The sequence below is a fragment of the Notechis scutatus genome, chromosome 3 (assembly GCF_049901735.1).
Source record: "Notechis scutatus isolate UNSWTSFEM ecotype Mainland chromosome 3, rNotScu1.2, whole genome shotgun sequence".
Classification (NCBI taxonomy): domain Eukaryota; kingdom Metazoa; phylum Chordata; class Lepidosauria; order Squamata; family Elapidae; genus Notechis; species Notechis scutatus.
This window is the reverse complement of record NC_142011.1, coordinates 50,678,631-50,697,910: the sequence shown is the minus strand read 5'-3', so window position 1 is coordinate 50,697,910 and position 19,280 is coordinate 50,678,631. Positions and strand designations below refer to the sequence as shown.

Below are 19,280 nucleotides of genomic sequence, written 5' to 3'. Positions count from 1 at the left end.
AAACAAGACCATGAAAAAGATTGTCCTCAAGTCAATGGAATATTCTTGCAACCTTTCAAATTGCAAAATCACAAGTGGCAAACAATTAGGTATGCATTAATGAACTTCTACATTGATTCTAGATTCTAAGCTGGGGGAACTAGATATGTCTACCCTACCAAAGAGAAGGATCATGAGGGATGGGGTGAATTCTTCCAGTATTTGAGAACTGTGACAAAGAAGAAGGAACCAGTTTATTCTCTAGGGTGCCAGAGGGCTGGACAACAAATAATGGGTGGAAGTTTTTTGAAGAGAGAAGTAAGAAGTAGAAATATACATTCTATGAAAGATAAAGGATTTTTATAAAAAGAACTTGAATAACAAAGGACCAATAGGAAGGAAAGTGGCTGTGACCAGGACAACAGTAGCTTTTTTTGTGACCTGTTACATATAAACCTAAGGAAATATTCGCCACAAAATGCCTGTGGCCTCAGCCAATGAACTGTTCCTTGCAGAAATCTTATCCATAAGTATTGATCTGCACAATCCCACCCACTTCTGTAGAATGAGTTTCAGTAAGTGCATCTTTGCTGGGTTTAGGTCAACTTGCCCCTAGCCATCTCACCCAGGTCAACTCACCATGGCACAACTCTCTGCAGGACAATTCAACGTGAAATAACTCAGGAGAGGGACAAGTGAATTGTAGCAGGACTCATCTTCTCAAAAGATTAGAAGTCCTCAAGGTTGGGGTGAGCCAGAGCATGGTGTCCCAGCGGCCTATTGACCAAGCCATGAAGCAGATGCTGCACTCCCAAGTAATCCCTATGCAGATCCAGGTCAAGGGCATGATGCAACTGCAAGAGGAGGCCCCACGGCCGCTGCTTCCTGGCATGTCCACTGTGAGAGCTAGCCGCTCTGCTAACATCCAGGTACCAGCCCCATGCTTTGGCTTTACCAAAGGGGAAGCAATGGGGCTCTTTGGCAGCTTCGTTTTAAAAGGGGTCACAGATTTTACTCAGCCAGAAAGAATCCCTAATCAGTCCAGTGGCATTTTCCTAAGTAGTCAATGAAGGATTCCTTGGGGATTCCTGAGATCGGCCTGTTTGTTCCCATTCTGCCACAAGGAGCCAAACCCAGGAAAAAAAATGGGCTGACAGCAGTGGCTTTTGAGGTGAGCACCAGCTCCGATCATGCTTTGCTCACACAAGCACAAAGCCGAAAGCACCAGCCTGAATATGGCGAGTGGGACCTCATCGAAACATTGCCAAGATACTCTCAATCTTACACGAGAAAAGACCCGAACATGCCAAGACCTGCATACCTGTACACGTGAAAATCTACGAAAACATAACATTAACATAACATTAATAACCAGCTTTCTTTGTGGACAGTGCAATGACTGGATTAACATATTTTACACACAATGCTCACAGTAATAATACAGTTACATACAAAATTTTATCTTCCATCTTCTGACCTTAGTGTGCTCATTATAATTATATTATTACATATCAATATATATTCTACTGTTTTCCCAATTTGTACTTATTTCTTTATTTTTCCCATTTGTTGGGGTTCTTCTATATTTACCTCATTCTCTTTAAACAATACTATTCTCTCTTTGTGATTTTTTACCACTTTCTCCAGATATATGAACATCAATAACATTTCTTCATCCAGGATACTTATCAATCCCTATTAAATCACAAATATTTTAATATTGTAGGTATCACTCAGTATTCCACCATATTTTCAATATCTCAATTTTCTATAAACACCAATAAAGCCAGTTATCAATGAGATTTAATCAGTTCCAAAATTATATCTCTAAATCCCCTGAATTTATAGTCCTTGAAAACTATGTTTTCCAATATGTTTTTTACATCCTGTTAATCATACATTTAGATATACCTAGTTCTAATCTACCACCTCCCAATCTTAATATATTTATGGTTATAATAAGTTCTATTATATATCTATATATGTGCTTCCCTTCCCCCAGTTTAAATTTTCCACTTATTTCTATTGGTTTTCAATATAGTTACTATATTGCAGGATATTATCTTTCTATCCATCATCTCTTAGTCATTTTAGAATTTCATCATTTATTTATTTTTTTTGGTGGTTCTTTTATGTTTCTCTTTTGGAATCCTATATGTCTTTCTAGCATTTTTGCACAGGTTAATTATTCTTTCTATCTTGCCCTTTATCTCCTTCTGCTGTATCTTTTGAATCCATAACCCTTCCATTATTTTTGAAAAATCATCCTTTTTTTCCTCTTTTCTGTTGTAGGTCTTGTCTATTTGATTTTTTGTATTTATTATTACTATCTTTTCCATGCTTTTATCTGCTTTTAATTTATTTTTACCTTCTTGTAGTTTATTTTGCTTTGCCACCTCTGCCACTCCTTCTAAATTCTCAGCTGTCTTTTGTGTGTCATATTCATCTTTTCCCACAATTTGTCGAGAGCCTTCTACTTTCTTTATCTTTAAATATTCCCATCAACTTCTTATAATTCTTTGTCATCATTTCTAACATTCCTACATTATCTCCTGCTGGATCATTTTGTAACCAATTAATATACCTCTGGTATCCCAGTATCCCAATATCTAGAAACTCCAAAAAACCCTAATTGTTAATAATGGAAATCTTGCATGATACCACTACACCAGAAACTTGTCCCTCTCTTGAGTTATCCCACATTGAATTGTCCCGCAGTGAGTTGTATCATGGCCAGTTAACCCTGGAGAGTTGCCCAGGGTGAGACAGCCGAGGCAAATCAGCTGGGGTGAGTCAGCCATGGCAGAAGGCCGGGCAAGTCGGCCATGGTGATTTGTCTTATTCTGATCTTTTGCTAGTTGCTGTACTTTGTCACTTCTCTTTTGTTCTGATCCTGGCTTTGGACTATCCAAAAATCTATTAGATGTTTTATATTCAATTAGGTTGCATGATTTGTCTGAAATGATGTAGGGTTTTTCTGCCTGAACAGGGGGGTTGGACTAGAAGATCTCTCAAGGTCCCTTCCAATTCTGTTATTATGTTCTGTTATATATTTTGGTGTTTTCATATACCAAATGAAAAGCAGTTAAACCATTATGGAAATAGAGGTATTTTAAGGATGCATTAAGTCAATCTATCTGATATTAGCACAATTGAGAAAGTCCAGAAATATTTCACAAGAAGAGTTCTCCACTCCTCTACTTGTTGCAGAATACCTTATGCCACCAGACTTGAAATGCTAGACCTAGAAAACCTTGAATTACGCTGTCTTCAGTCTGATCTAAGTATGATATATAAAATCATACATTGCAATGTCCTACCTGTCAATGAATACTTCAGCTTCAACCATAACAACACAAGAGCACACAATAGATACAAACTCAAGGTTAACCGCACCAAACTTGATTGCAGGAAATACAACTTCAGCAACAGAATAGTCAAGGTCTGGAATACTCTACCTGACTCTGTGGTTTTTTCCCCAAACCCCAAAAACTTTAACCTTAGACTGTCTACTATTGACCTCACCCCTTTCCTAAGAGGTCTGCATAAGTGAACCAATGTGCCTACCGTCCCTGCCCTATTGTTTCTTTTATTTTTCTTATATGTACCCATTTCATGTATTCATAACTATATATGTACTTATACCTATTATCTTCTAAGCGATTGACAAATCAAATAAATAAATAAAAAATAATCATGCTAATTAGAGCAGACCCATAACTGTTGACATTAATGGTGAAAATGGTCACAACTAAATTAAGTTTATTCATTTCACTGAGTCTGCTCTAAGCTCATGATTCATACTGACACTGTTATGGTACCCATGAAAAGATCCTAGATTGGAATGAACACACATGAATAAATCATGATGCACTTTGGTAGAAATGAAATAGTTGTTTAAAACTAGGTTCCGAATTGGCAGAAATGCCATATTCAATCAAAGTTCATGTTTTGTGTATTAGTTTCAGTGGCAAAAGTCTATAGCAAAAGAACATCTATCAAATATTTACAAGCTCCAATAAAAAAAGATGAACAGTTAAAAAAAACAGAGAAAAAAGTAGAGTTTCATTAAATATTAAATAAAGTATCCTACTGGCTATATCAGGCAAGTGACAAAACAAATTGCATATGCCCTTTTGGGAAGTTAGTGCAAAAGAGAGAGAGGGAGGGAGAGAGAGAGAGAGGGAGGGAGGGAGAGGGAGATTGCATTTTGCTCTCCACATCAAATAACTGCAACCATTATTTAATTATAATTTAGCCAGCTGTTAATTCACTCATTCAGTTATACACTCTAGATTATTACAAGGACAAAGATAAACATTTTGTCTGGGGACATTTTTTTTTCCTGAAACATGTGCCACCTTTGTGACTCTACCAGTTTGGATGTGGGACTTGCTCTGGGAAATTCGAATCCAACTAGGTACAAGATAAGCAACATTACCACACTGATAATCCCTTGGATCACTGAGTGCATGCTATAAGCCATACTCTTCAAATGTTACAGGTGCCAGGACCCCCCCTCCCCCCCCAAAAAACCTAGCTCAATTAAAATCAGTTTCAAATATGATACAGTAATACAGTACAGCTTATGTATTCAATCATGTCCCCCTTATGGCAAATAAAAAAAATAGGATTTTGCCATTTTTGAGGGGTAGAGGAATCACACATAAGGCTTTGGCTGGCCTACCCTGATTTTGCATGCATGCCATAGACTTAAAAGACAGATCTTTATCTTGCGGCTTAATCTAAGTCAGTAGAAAAAAAGAATAATATACTATTCTGTAGGAGGGGAGGGGAGAGGAGAGGAGAGGAGAAAGGAGAGGAAAGGGAATACCCTATTGAGTATGTAATTATACTTAGCTTGAGTCTAAAAAAATCTGACATGAATCTTCTAGGAGACAAGACCATCTAGTTATGAAAAGGGTTTTATTAGAAGTATCAACTACCTAAATATTATAAAATGTGTGTTGTGTTATTAAAAATCAAGATTACAAATGCCTTCAAGCTTTGTAAAAGCTGTGGCTAGATATTCACAGTGACATCTCATCTCATAGATTGAACTTCTGAAGGTGCTGTGTAAAGACTTTGCTGTAGAAAATAATTGTCGCAGGTTGACTAAATCACTCTTTCATTAAACATGTATCTAATGAACAATTCTGAAAAATGAGACCAAATTTCATGGTCCAACTGGTTACTCATAAAGAAAATATCAATATTCTTTAACATATATGACACATTCCCCTGAACATTAAGATATATTTTAATAATGTTAACTAGCTATGAAATGAAATTCTTATATAAGTGAAAAATGCACTGATTTCTCCCCCATTTATTTCTCCCCTATTTATCTTTCAATGGTCAAGAAAACCATCAGGATTTGAGTTTTAGATTATTATACTGTGGAGGGGGAAAACACTAAAATGAGAGAGGGAGGGAGCTTCTGCAAGCATTTAGGAGTAACATTAGATACCGTTATATCATGCTTAATTAGCTTTATGGGAAATAATAGAAAATACTTCATCTGAGGATGTAGAGGAAAATCAGTTGCTACATTAAAAATATATAATGAAATCAAGAAGCAATCAGATACATTACGGATTTCTAGAAGAAGTTTATGGCTTTCCAAATTACTGTTTTCATGTTCAAATCAGTTCTCCCTTTTCAGGAGTGAAGAGAGTCAGAGGAGATCTAACTCAATAAGCCCCACAGACAAGAACTCATGTTCACTTGTGTTGAGGGACACTGTTGATCAATAGTCCTTTTGGTTGTTGGTCAACCTGATACAGCTGCATGATAGCCCCAGAGCTAGAGTAATTCCCTCCTTGACACCAATGAAAAAATATCATATCATATATATCATATCATATATATCATATCATATAGAATAGCATGTATTTTTTTTTTAAAAAAAAAGCTTTTAAAATGTTTAAAAGGGGGGCAAAAAATTAATTCTCTCATTTCTATCTTGCCAGCAAGATGCCACGGATATTTTTTGCCTATGAATTTTCATAGAGTGTTAGGAACAGCCTGTTAATTTAGCCCAGTTCCAAGTTAGTCACATTGTCCAATGAAGTATTTATGCCCATTTCTGTGAATTCTTAAACAATTTAACCTACCTGACACAATTCCCAAGTTGCAATAAGGTGACACCCTTTGTTCAAAAACAAAAAATAGGCTGAGATAATAAATTATCTGGTATAAAATTTGTTTTAGATAAACTCTTATCCAACTTATTGATTTTATCACAGCTGCTATTCATACAGAAATCTTTTTGAAGGAATTAAACATTGATCGATCTGCACAATAGCTTTGAATATGGTTTTTCTGTATGCTGAACTGAATTTTGCTTATCAGTAAAAGATACATAAAATGACATTGTTTTGCAAAACACCTCTTAAGGAGAAAAGAGAAAGAATACATGAAGCAATTTAGTACAGAGAGATGTAATTGAGTTGAAATGCATAAAATGAAGATTGGCTATATTTATACAGGTGTGTGCTTACAGAGTTACATTGAATTTTTATGTCACAAAAACAGACTGCTAGTTGCATTTTGGGTTAAAAATGTTTTATGTGCTTAAAATAATTGCAACTATCGGCATTGGAAGTCCCCTGTGGAAGATTAGTTATTGTGCCATTCCAGGCCATCAAACAACTTTTATGCAACAAAATTAGTCCAAACTGTACTGTAATGTAGCTTACAGTCACAAAGAACCATCAAATATTCTCAGTTGAACATTTTAAATGCAAAAGATGTGCCCAAATTATTCTTCCAACCCCTGCCTTAGAGCTGGTAAATGTCAAGGGAAGAGTGTGTGCAACTGCTATTATGGATACTGCTATTGTCTGTATATCATCCTATGCAAAAATATCCCCTCCATTTCAATAAACAGTAACGCCTTCCAGTCAGACACAAAGTTGATTTTATAGACAAATCCATGCAGGTTTCTTGCAAAAAAATGGTTACAGTCCCTGAATTTCCTGTGTTCTCCATCCAAGGAGTTACCAGGTCAGATCCTGCTTAGTTTATCAAGATTAAAGATAGGTATATACTGCCACCTAGCATGGCTTCAATTCCTCTATACTTCTGTTTACTTGCTAATTATGTTGCCCCTTTTTCATATAAAAGAGCCAAGGGAGGATTTTAAAAAGACTGAGAAGAGATCTGTTGAACTTTTGGATCTACTTCTGTGCAGCCAGAAAATTCAATTACAACATTTGAAAATTGTTTATCTTTCTATATGATGTTAATAATTCATTTACTATAATCAGCAAAAGATATCTCTTCAGGCATTAAACATGAAGAGACTTCTGGCAATAAATTAAGCAAAGTTGATCTACCAATATAACGCATTATATTGTCTAATTGTCAATATAATGATAAGCCATATAAAAATAAGCCATATAAAAACATACGATTAAACTTAAGTAAAGCATGCTGTAATTTCAATAGAAGAAGAAAAAATCAAATGTAACCAAACTTAGACATAATGATTGGCAGTTCAGCTAACACTCTGAATCCATGTGGTTTTAGAAATTAGTTCAGTTGAGGAACTTCCTTGGAGTAAGGGGCAAGGTCAAAAAATCAAGAGGGCAGCTGCAACTGTGCCACCTTGACATTTTGACACCATCCTGTGTGTACAACTCTGGATCGATCCAATAAATTAATAAGTTGGTACCAATTCTGTATTTTGCCCTAATTTGGTTGGTTTATTCCAGTTTATCTTTGTATATGAACTATGGTTGCTTTATTAAAATTATAATATGACTGGATATGTCTATATAATTAAATCAATATTTTGGTGATTATTGCATTTAACTTAAGTTTCAGTTCTCCTTCTTAACTGTTTATTTAAATAAGCCCACTAGTTCCTGCTAATGTTCTATTATTCTGTAGAATCATTATTTTGTTTCTAGAACAATTTCGATTTCCAAATTTCAGCCAAGCCATTGGCTAGTAGGGATGGCAGCACCACTAATGCAATACAGCTTATCAGACAAAATAGGAACTAACATAGGAGCACTGCTGTTTTGTGTAAAATGTATTTTTATCCACTGAACAACTGTAAAAATACATTGAAAATAGATATATTAAAACGGAAACTTGTGGGGAATCTTGAGTAGATGAAGTGCTGACTTGTTATCTTTTCATGAAGCCTAGGCTGATCTAACTCCCAAAAGACACTGTGTTAAAATAGTTACAGAAACAGAAACATTTACATTTACAGAAACATACCCTTCTTTATCAATGTTAGAATTTGTCTTGAATAGATAATACGATAGAAATAGTAACAATGATGTAGCTCAGTTTCTACAACCTGACTAATTGAATCAGCTGCTTCAATGGACAGTTACTCATCCTTCCACAAAAGCAGCAGATGTGGTCATTTCAAAGTCCACTACAAAGGAGGCTGAATGATGTTAGTTGTTTCTGGCCCAGGGCATCTCACATGCAAATTTAAATTAAATTTGAATTAAATCTCTCTATTGTCATTACTAACTGATGAGAACACACTAGCTGGTGGGGGCATCATAGCACATTAACTATCCTAAACATTAAGAATGTTACATGAATAGGACTGTTGAGCTGCATCCTCTGTCTTCATAAGATCCATAACATTGAAGAGATACAGTAAGAAGGATAGGTAAACCTACCTACTACTAATTGCACATTATTATTTAATTGACTGTAATGAATAGTCTAAAGGTTATTTCCATGAAAAAAATGTTGAGCATAAAATCAGTATCAACCTCAGCAGCAGCAGGAGGAGGAGGAGGAGGACTTTATCCCGCCTTTTTAATAAATAACTCAAGGTGCTAAGCATACTTTGCCTTCTATTTTCGCCTTGTGAGCTGAGGAAAAAATGGCTGGCCCAAAGTCACCTAGCCAGCTTCCATACCTAACGGAAGCCTAGAACTAGTCTCCTGGTTTCTAGGCCCACACCTTCACTGCTACACCAAACACATTGAAACAGGCTTTCATAAGAAAATATTTCCATATCTTCTTTCATTCCCACCATAAAGGCTCAGCTTCTCGGAGACAATATTACAATTCATATCTCTACCTTCTTCTTTCCTAAGACAACTAATGTAAAGAACTTTTCAGTCATGAGTATCATTGGTTCAGTGCTCCCATATGGCATCAAATATAGGCTTACCATATCAAAATGTATTTGTGAAAACAGGATTAATTTAGCATGCCAGGTTTGTATTAATTAGACAAAACCTTTCTTTAATTGAAAAAAGTTCCCAGAACATATTGTGTCATGTCATGGGCAGAGGTGTAATATTCAGCAGTTCAACATATAATGCAGGAGTCATAGGTTCATTCTCTAGAAGAGTGTTTCTCAATCTCAGCAACTTTAAGATATGTGGACTTCAACTCCCAGAATTCAATTCCTAGAATTTCCCAACTAGACTGAAAAACACCGCTTTAGAATAGGGCTGTCAAACTCATGGGCCACGGGCTGCATGCGTCACACACTTGCCATGCCCATGCCCGGTTTAATGAAGGGGGGAAAGTCACAATACATCATGTGACATGAATTTGACAACCCTGTTCTAGAGCATCTAGTTTTTTTTAAAAAAAACTCAGTCTCTCTCTCTCTCCCTCCCTCCCTCCCTCCCTCTCTCTCCCCTCTCCCCCTTCGGTATGCCTAAATTGCTGTTAGATTCCAGGCATGGAGGTAATCCAGATCAGGATGTGCCATAGACAGAAAATTGCCAAGCCACAAAAAAGATGTCCTCCAGAGAATAAATACTCAAGCCCAGCCAAAACAAATGCAACAAAGAGCATCTATTTAAGAATCTTAGTATCAGATAACATTCCACAATCCTAGAAATATTGCTTGATTATCGCTCTAGCCTTCACTAATATTTTTTTTCTTTTTCTAGCTTCTTTGATCAAATCTTTGGAAAGGTATCTGTGCACTGATATAATTATGCAAATGCAGCATGTATTAATTCTTTTTAAAAACCATGCCACTGAAGAAGTGGGAAACATGCCAAAGATGATTTCAGATCAGCGAGAAATTAAAAGTTAAATGAAACGGAACAAGGCTGCTGGTACAGATACAGATGGAGAGCTGTAAATAGCCTTTTCAGACTCAACCATATATTCAAATGCTCAGCCTTGATTTCTCAATATATTTTCATAAATTTTGAACCATTTAACTTTCTTGCAGAACTAAACTGAAAGAGTGTATCAGTCTTGTAGTAGGTAGCAGAAAAACAGTTTTCTGAAATCTGCCAAATTATTGCAGCTCTTTAAGTTTCTGAATAACTACCGCATTGTATGAATACCTGTAGCATGGAATATGATACTGTAAAATGATTTGGCCTAACCTCCACTGTATATTTTTGTAGACTACCTGAATATTTTCATATGTTATTCATTAGCTGCGCTCAGCAATCCAGTCATGAAAAACAATAATTTGGATTGCTGTTTTCACAGGAAAGGAGAGCTATCGATCAAGCAGTAGGCACATTCAGACTGAAGCATCTTTTATTCTGGTGTTTATATACTAGTCTGGAAATTCTCTGGTGGGTTTTTCAGGTGTCAGGTGTGTGGCATATTCTGACATGTTAATGGAATGATCTGAGAAGGGGAAGAAACATTATACCACAGTGACTAGATAACCACACTGCTTTTCAGAGCACAAATCATATATTGTAAGTATAGATCGCTCCAAGAATTTCCCCTTTTCCAGCTAGAGTACCTCCCACTGAGCTTCACATCAAAGAGCATTATATTAACCTGGTATTCTTTAAAGTGACTTCTCCAGCTACTAAAGAAAACTGGTTCTATAAAATCTAATGTTACTGAAACAGAGACAATTAAGGTAGGGCTCCCAGATCTGAGCTACAAATCACTAGCCCACTATTAAATGACAGCAAAGATTCAACAAGAAGAGACAGAAAGGAGTTAGAATCTAACAGCAAAGAGCAAAGAATTTGAATCTGACAGCAAACTCTGTGACAGTAAAGAGTTAGAATTTCCTGTATCATTATGTTGTCTTCTAATGGCCATTCAGATTTTTGCAGCATAAACATCCAAGGAGAAGTTCAATTGCTTCTTTTGCTACAAAGCACTGTCTCTCTCTCTCATGAAAGCATCCTGAGAAACTCTGTTGCATAGTATTTTACTTAAGTTCCAGTTGCATTGCATGCATAGCTATTTCATGCCATTACTATGGACAAGGCCAACACTAATAGTGTAGGACAATGATAAGTAGTGCTTCATCCCCTAATCCCCCCAAAAATCACTGAGTAAATTGGTCCATCACAATATTCCAGCTTTACTAGGAGACTAAATGGGCATTATACATCACAGAGTTCAGCAACATCAAAAAGTTGCTTTATAGGATCTCCATAGCTGTAGTCTAAGAAGAAATGTCACCCCTTCTTATACAAAATCAAACCATTTCTATTTATTTTGTCAGGCATTCCCTATGGGAAAATGGCAACTGAAGCAATGTATAATGTCATTCAACACATGTATGCCAATTAAAAGTCTATTAGAGATAAGTTGTATCTAGCTACTGTTATAATTGTACTTCATGGATGCTCATACATGGCAGTGGATAACCTAGTTTTTTGGTGCAAATAAAAAATATCTCCAATTAAACCATACCGTTTTAATGGCAATATGAAATGATTTACAAGGATCATGAAGGCTATTTGTATTATGGGGACAATATTCAGGCCAGAATTTCTATCTATAGGAAGAAATGACACATTTTGCCTCGGCTTTGATTTGGAGACTTTGAACATTTTATCACACAAGATGTACCATAAATTGTGAGGCTTTGTTCCTGCTGTTCCACACATAGATTTTATTGAAATTAACAAACTAACCCTCATATCAAAATTCCAAATGTTACAAATGTGGTTCTCAGCATGAGAAAACTGAAACAAAGAACTGCATAGAAAATACTTAACTCATAGAAAGTACCAATGCATATGAAGTAAAAATAAATGCCTGTCTATTTTATACTTCTGTCAGTGAGGATATCAATACTGTGGTGATATTTATTAGTCACTCTCAGAACTTCTGTCACACATGCCAGATAATTTACACAGACATCATTTCCTTGTAAAAAAAAATTGCATGCATCCCCCACAAACATCACTGTGTATATAGTGAATGCATGTACATTAATGTTTCAGTATTTGAATGCATCACAGATTTCTACAAATTTGCTTTTGTGTGATATATGCAATAGCAACACAAGGTATATGGAAATAAACCATCAAATGTTCACATTTTGTGTAGAATCACCCCAGAGTCCACTACAATCCTTCAGTAATAAGCTTCTCTCACATCAAATATGGAATAAATGCTAGAAATCCTATTTTTTGGACCGCATTGTAGCCTACAGACTGCAATTTCTTTGCATGTTTTTTATTTTCTCTCAGAAATAAAACTTGCCAATAATGTGATTTAAATCTATTAATCTTAAATACCCCGATTTCCTATGCTGATAGTACAAATAGATGGAACTACTACCTCATTTATGTGCCTGCAAATTGTGGGTTGTGTCAAGGTTTGTTTTTCCTCCTTTAGATCAATACCATTTTCTCCAGGTGCACTAATCCTTGAGAGAGCTAGGATAGACTTATCAATGCAGAATATTCCAGTTTGTTTACATTGTTAGTTTCATCTCCATTACTACCAAATCATTCCTTTGGCTAAACTTTATTATAAAACCTGTTTGGTTCCATCAGAATCAGGGGGGGGGGGAAAGGACCAATCATTCTAAGACTTTTTTTAGTATCAAATTAATTCTCCCATATGCTTATGATTCCTTGACACCTAATTCTATAGGCATTGGCAATTGGAAAGAATATTCATATGATTATAAGCCCATAAAAGCCAGTTATTATCATTGAATGTGACATACAGTATAGTCCCGCTGATCTGTTGATCAACATCTTATTGATCTGGCCTGTTGAGCCTACTGCTAATATTTGTTATGAAAATTCAAGGACTCAAGAGAACTTGTTATCAGTTGAGACTGGTAATCAATTACCTCGCAATATCAGTTTTTAAAGTGAAGTGCTCCACTGAAATCAGATGGTTAGCAAGACTTTGGCTTAAAGTTCCATGTCTTTGAAGAAAATTAGGATATTTCTTGAATGGTAGCACAGATCGCAACCTCCTTTGCTTAGCTCTATGCAGTATTCCTCCCAGCCTTCTGCCACTATTTCCTCATGCAGCCCTGTTTAATTGAACATTAAAAGCTCTGAAAATCCAGCAGTCATGATGGACACATCACAGGAATTCAGAGCAAGGATGACAGGCAGAGAAGCAAGAAGAGGAGTGGAATTGTTCTGGCAATGAACATGTGCTACTAAAACAAACCCATCCAATGCATCTTAGTGTCAGAAGAGGGAGCAAGGAAGAAGGTGAAAGTCAGCCTTTATTTCTGTTCTTGCCAAATGCAGGGAAGTCTTGAAATAATTTTTTGATAGCCTCTTGCTAACTAGAGCAGCACAATTTCAAATGGCAGTGACACCCACCTTGCAAAGAACCACCATGAAATCTCAAGTGCCCAAGTTTGTTTGTTTGTTTGTTTGTTTTTAATTAAGGATGAATCCCTCTCCCTCTCTCTCTCTCTCTCTCTCCCCCTCTCTCTCTTACACAAACACACATATACACAGAGAGTGGGAGGAGAGGGAGTTCTGGTTAACAACATGTTGAATATCTGGCACTCTCTTTCCAGGCTTCAGTGCTGGCAAATTTCCTGTAGAAAATATATCAAGAGAATAGTTTCTTGTCTGACTATGATGTGTAATGATTGCGGATGCAGACACATACATTTCAGAGAGAAAGCTTTCTTATTGCTATAAGCTAATCATAGGCATCATTGAGCATGCTCAAGTGACCAGCAAAAATTGTCCAGGTAGAACAAAGTATAGGCATTTATAAACAGTGGTTCATTTTTCTCCAGCAGCTTTCTTTTTCATAAAATGTTGAAAGGAGGGACTGAAACAATGGTTGGGTTATTCAGAAACATATCACAAAGCTTTGCAACATTCAGGCGCCCACTTACTATGGTTCTAAGCTTCTGGCAGTGGAAGAGGCCCTGAAAATTACCCTCTGGTTGCCTTTCAGCATATCACTGAGCAGAAACCAGCCAAAGAATACTATACACAAATTACCTGTAAATATGCACGAATGTAGGCAGATATGTATATGTATAGACATTTATAGCATACCCACTTTGCACAGAGTTGTATCATATTAAAATTATGTTATACCTCTAACCATTTCAGGATAGTGACTTTGCTTCTGTACTTATTCTTCTTTTCTAGAGTCATCGCAGAGGGAGGCATCTTGCAAAATTAGCAAGATGGTAGATGGAGCCATGCAATGGAAGCTTCTTTTATATCTGTGTTGATGATTCATGCACGTTCAAATGATTTGGCTTTTGGCTATGTTGGCTGGCAACATAGCACTTTGTCTGCCATCCTGCCGATTTTGACACATACACACATGGTACCACCTGAAAATGCTGCTGAGCTTTTCTATTCATCTTCTAATGTTGATGAGGCTGATCCTATCAGAAATGGAAATATGGTCTGGAGTGACCAGGTGGCCAGTATAGAATCATAGGAGGGGGTGATCAAAGAGCTTATATTCCAGGCTCTGCTGAGACAGGAAAATAGTATCTTCAGCTTTTCCTTTAAAAAATCTAATGAATATACCATATTCTTAGATGGTTCCATTGCAGGTTATCTTTTACTTTTGCTATTTGGCATGTAGATTTTAAATTTTATAGTCTCTTTTCATTTTTAATAATGACTTTATATTTTTATAAATATTTAATATCATGTTTCATATATTTGTTGTTTTTATTGATTGCTGCATACTGCCCAGACTCATTCCTGTAAGATATGCAGTGATATGAATGTGATAAATAAATATTCTAAATGCTTTATTCCATTGTTAAACTTCAGTGTTTATGCAAAATCAAGTTTCTTGTATACAAAATGCAATCATTTAAGGTTTTGCACTCTGCAGCAATAGATTTTGCATTTCAAATATTTAAAGATATCTATCACATCACCTCCTAGTTATCTTTGTTTACATCTGCGTCCTTCTTTATTTGTTTATTAGAAATGCTGGCCACCTTTCATAAAGTCTTCCTGGGCAACTTTCAGTATGCTACAATCCACAAGATCTAATTTTTCTTCATTGGACTTGTTCTAAGGCTGGTAAGAGTTCTGTAACCAATAATTTGCCTCCTCTGAGTCTTTCAGAGATCCGTTGAACATCTCTGATGAAATATGCACATTATGTGCATTGAAAGGTGGAACTGAAACTTTAAGCTGTCTGTGAAGATGCTGAAGTCTTTAAAAAGCAAAATAATCTTGATGTAGTTTTCTTCTGTAACAACCCATACTCCGACTGTTACCAGTAGCTATCTGTAATGCTAACACAGTTTAATGAATATCTACAGGGCTGCTTTCTATTGCAAGGCATCAAAACTTCCTTCTGGGAAGCAGCATTTAGGTTATATGCACTCCATTTAATGTAACAGTAGAACTGATTAAATAATACATGCTCAGATAGACCTTTTGAATTTAAGTGAGGTAGAAATTATGGCACATGTGAATGTCCCTACAACATGAGGCTCGTTATCCATCAACTATGCAGAAAATGACCCACTCTGCTATTTCTTTCAGCTCTAGCTTGTGCAAGCTTCTTTTAGCTCAATGCCAAAGATGAGTCAAGACCAGCAGGAGTTTATATTTGAAATTCACGGTTACCAAAAGTTTTTAGTAATTTTACTAAATTACCGATAGCTTTTTGCTTGTGGGCTAAAATGGGCACAACTTATTACAAAACAAATAAACAAATTATCATGAAAAATTTAATTCAGAGAGAACAACGCTGCTCCAGGAAAATACCACCATATTTTTGACTGACTCGGGTGCAGTAGCAAAGCTTTGGTCTCCCGTCCTAAGAAACCTTTTAAAAGCAGCAGCACTTTTAAAAGGCACGATTCAGTTTTTCACATGATGCCCTTAATCTTAAAACGCCATCAAGTGGAGAGTTTTGGTTTCCTCCTCTAACACCAATTCATAATCAATGTATGTCATGCCAACTGATCCATTACAGACAGTGGCTACTTACTTCCTGCAGAGAAAACAACAGACCTTTAGACTTGCATAGCAGATACGGATAGTGACAAATAGAACTTAATCATACTTTCTTCTGGATTAACAACAAAGAGATCTAGAAAAATCTACCCCTCAAAATTGCTTCTGGGAATAAATAGGTATCTAATTTAGACAGCTCTGCTCATCGACTAAAAGTAATTCTTTGCTTAAATGGTATCCTTCACCTTAACATATCACCACTGCCTGCTGTGAAAAGTATCCAAATTCATTTTCTTTCCATAAAAATTAAATAATTCCATGCTGTGCTTGCTGGACAAAAGTTAAATAGATGATTTTGCTATTTAGTCACTGAAGCAAAATGGCTAAAGGTTTATCATAGCCTAGAGGTGTTTAAGAGCATTATCTTTGAGGCAACAAAATATCAGAACCATTATTTTCAATTCCAAATACAGTACATAGTAAAAGTGGTGGAAGTGGGCGAAATGTAGTCTGAGGGCAAATTAGCATAAAGTATCAAGGGAAAAGCCAACCACAGTGCTGGGCGGGTGGGAGGAATGGGGTAGCAAATGCAAATTATTAATGCAATTAACTTAGAAGAGAGGTAGGGAGAACAGTTGAAATGGCTCACCACCATACTGTATTACCATCTCAAAGTACTATCACATCCAAACGCTGTCTGAATCTTATCCTCTCCCTATTCCCTCTCTCTTCCTCCAACGTTTTTTAACATGTATTTCCCAAACAGTGAAAAGCAGCCTTCTCCATTATGCTGGTTTCATTTATTTATTTGCTTGGAAAGCAGTTTTGTTTTAAGTGTCTTCCTGCTGCAGCCCAAATGGAGGCAGACTTTCTTCTCCTTGGACCCTTTTAAAGCACCAGGGTTTGAGAAAAATAATTCTATTTAAAAACAACAATTCAATGTATATGTGTTGTTTTTTTAAAAAAAAAAAATACTGAATGGGCAAAAATGCAACCCTGCTTTCTTATTTGATGGCATAAAGCTTCCTTTTCTGCAGCACTCCTACAGTCTGCCTATCTCTCTTTAAGTATGATTAGATTGACCGCCTTATAAAGGTGGGATATTTTCCCACCTCTCCTGTCCACTCAACCCTGCAATCTCAGTGATTCAGTGCAAGTGATTACCGGGACCCTTGTGCTCATATTTCATTGCCTGACCAATCCCACTGGCAGTGCTGATATGTTCATTAGCATATCTTGCAAACATCAAAGCCCTCAAACACAGCAAAGTTCTTCACATGTGGTGAGTCCTCCTGTCACTAAAGTCGGGAAGAAAGCGGGGAGGTGGGGGGAAACCACAACAACAGCTCATTACAAAGATGTACAAATGCAGAACTGCACACCCCTTGCTAGCTGCAAGCCTGGTGAGCTGGTATTTTCTCAAAGAGTGGAGCATTACTAATCCTACAATACAAGAAAATCGCCAGCAGTTCATATTTAAAGGAGACAGACAGACAGACAGGTACACAGACAGACAGGTACAGACAGACAGACAGACAGACAGACAGACAGACAGACAGACACATATACTTCTGGGATAAGAAAGCGAATTCTCAGGCAACCTCAAGGGATTTATCCATTCACTAATACAAAGGGAAATTGAAGAACTCACCCTTAAGAATTAGGCGAAGCTCTGCAAAATTCTCTCCTCCTGGTGTTCCTCTTTAAAAAAAAAAAAAATCCACATTACCCCAGTTCACAAAAGCTTCACTTTTCGGAGCAGCTTGGCAAGAAGCCGTTTGCCGTTCTCGTGCTGCTCAATTCCTTAAGGTTTCGTGTTCTTTAAAACTCCCTCTCCTTTTCTTTCAGTCTGAAAACCAAAAGGCTCACTTTCGTTTGTTCCTTCTGTCCAAAATCAGGACGGGCATGGGTCTTGCATACTTTAAGAAGCAGTTCGTGGGGGCGGTGATACACGCAGGTATATAATGTTTCATTCATTCACCTGAACGTAGCAGAATGCCCGTCCTTCTGTGTGGAATTCAGCAAGCTTTTCCTGTGGCTGTTGCAGGTCTCCTGATTTCCTCTTACACCACTTGATAATGAATGGGTATTGTTGAGGGCTTGATTTCCTGAACCCCCCGAAATACGCACACACCCTCAACATACAGCACACGCAAGCTTCTCTCCGCCCCCACCCTCTCCCCGAAGTGCCTCGCTAAGGCAAGCCCCGAGGAGCTGTCCTCGGCTTATGGTTCTGAAAGAATCTTCCGTTCTAGAGCCAGTCGCTAAGAAGCTGGGAGTGTGTGTGTGTGTGTGTGTGTGTGTGTGTGTGTGTGTGTGTGTGTGTGTGTCTTATCCTCTATAAATCCCGCTGAAGAAAATCTGTATTCCGAAGCCAGCAATGCTGAGGCAGGGTTTGTTTGCCGCTATACACCTTCAAGATCCAGTTGCCTTTTCCAGTTTCAAGGAAATCCTAGAATTTAACACATAAAGTAGCAGAACTCTTGCCAGCAGGGATTGAATTTGTAGTGTCAGTTGAATCTCAATCCTCCTTGTCTCTCATGGGTGAAAGCCTTCAAACGGTTCCTCCTCTCAGCATTCAGGGATAGCAGCGAAAGGAGATTGGTCCTGGATGAAACGATAGGCACTGGGAGAAAATGAATGATGGGGCGGGAAGGAGGGGATCGACCATCACACAAAATTAAATTCAGTCTGATAACATCTGCTGAACAGCATTCACAGCAGCCAAAAAGGAGGGAGGCATGTAAGTTTTGCAGTTGGATCTGCGGCTTTGATTTCTGCCAGCCTTTTAAAGAACTAGTACACCTTGATATTACAGCAAGTGAAGCCCTACAAGAGCCTTTTTGAAGTCATGTCATTCCACATAGTTATTTTTCTATTCCACAGATTAGAAAGTTTGTGTGTGTGTGCACTCAACTCTGTATGGTAAGAGATTTAGTCCATGGAGGCATATATAATAATGAATGTGTTAGTCTAAGATACCACAAGGTTCTTTCTTACCTGCATTAGAATGCCATTTTAAAAAGGACACACACAGCCTTTCAGTACTCAAGACTCTCCTCATTTAAATTGCAAAACTTAAATGTATAAAATAAGCATTATGAATGAGTTACATGAAGGCATGGTCGCTGTTTTTAGGAGCACAGATGATATTACAAATGTAGAACTATTCTGTTAGATTCAGTGATGTAAATA

General features: G+C 37.1%; 1 protein-coding gene across 1 annotated transcript in view; it reads right to left on the bottom strand.

Annotated features, from left to right (window-relative positions):
* The window catches only part of GRM4 (glutamate metabotropic receptor 4), a 360,805-nt gene extending 342,418 nt beyond the window's left edge, over positions 1-18,387 (bottom strand). Inside the window, exon 1 of the mRNA XM_026680391.2 lies at positions 17,737-18,387. The gene's annotated coding sequence lies outside the window, so the exon portion shown is untranslated. The remainder of the gene's footprint in view (positions 1-17,736) is intronic.
* Positions 18,388-19,280: the final 893 nt, after the last annotated feature.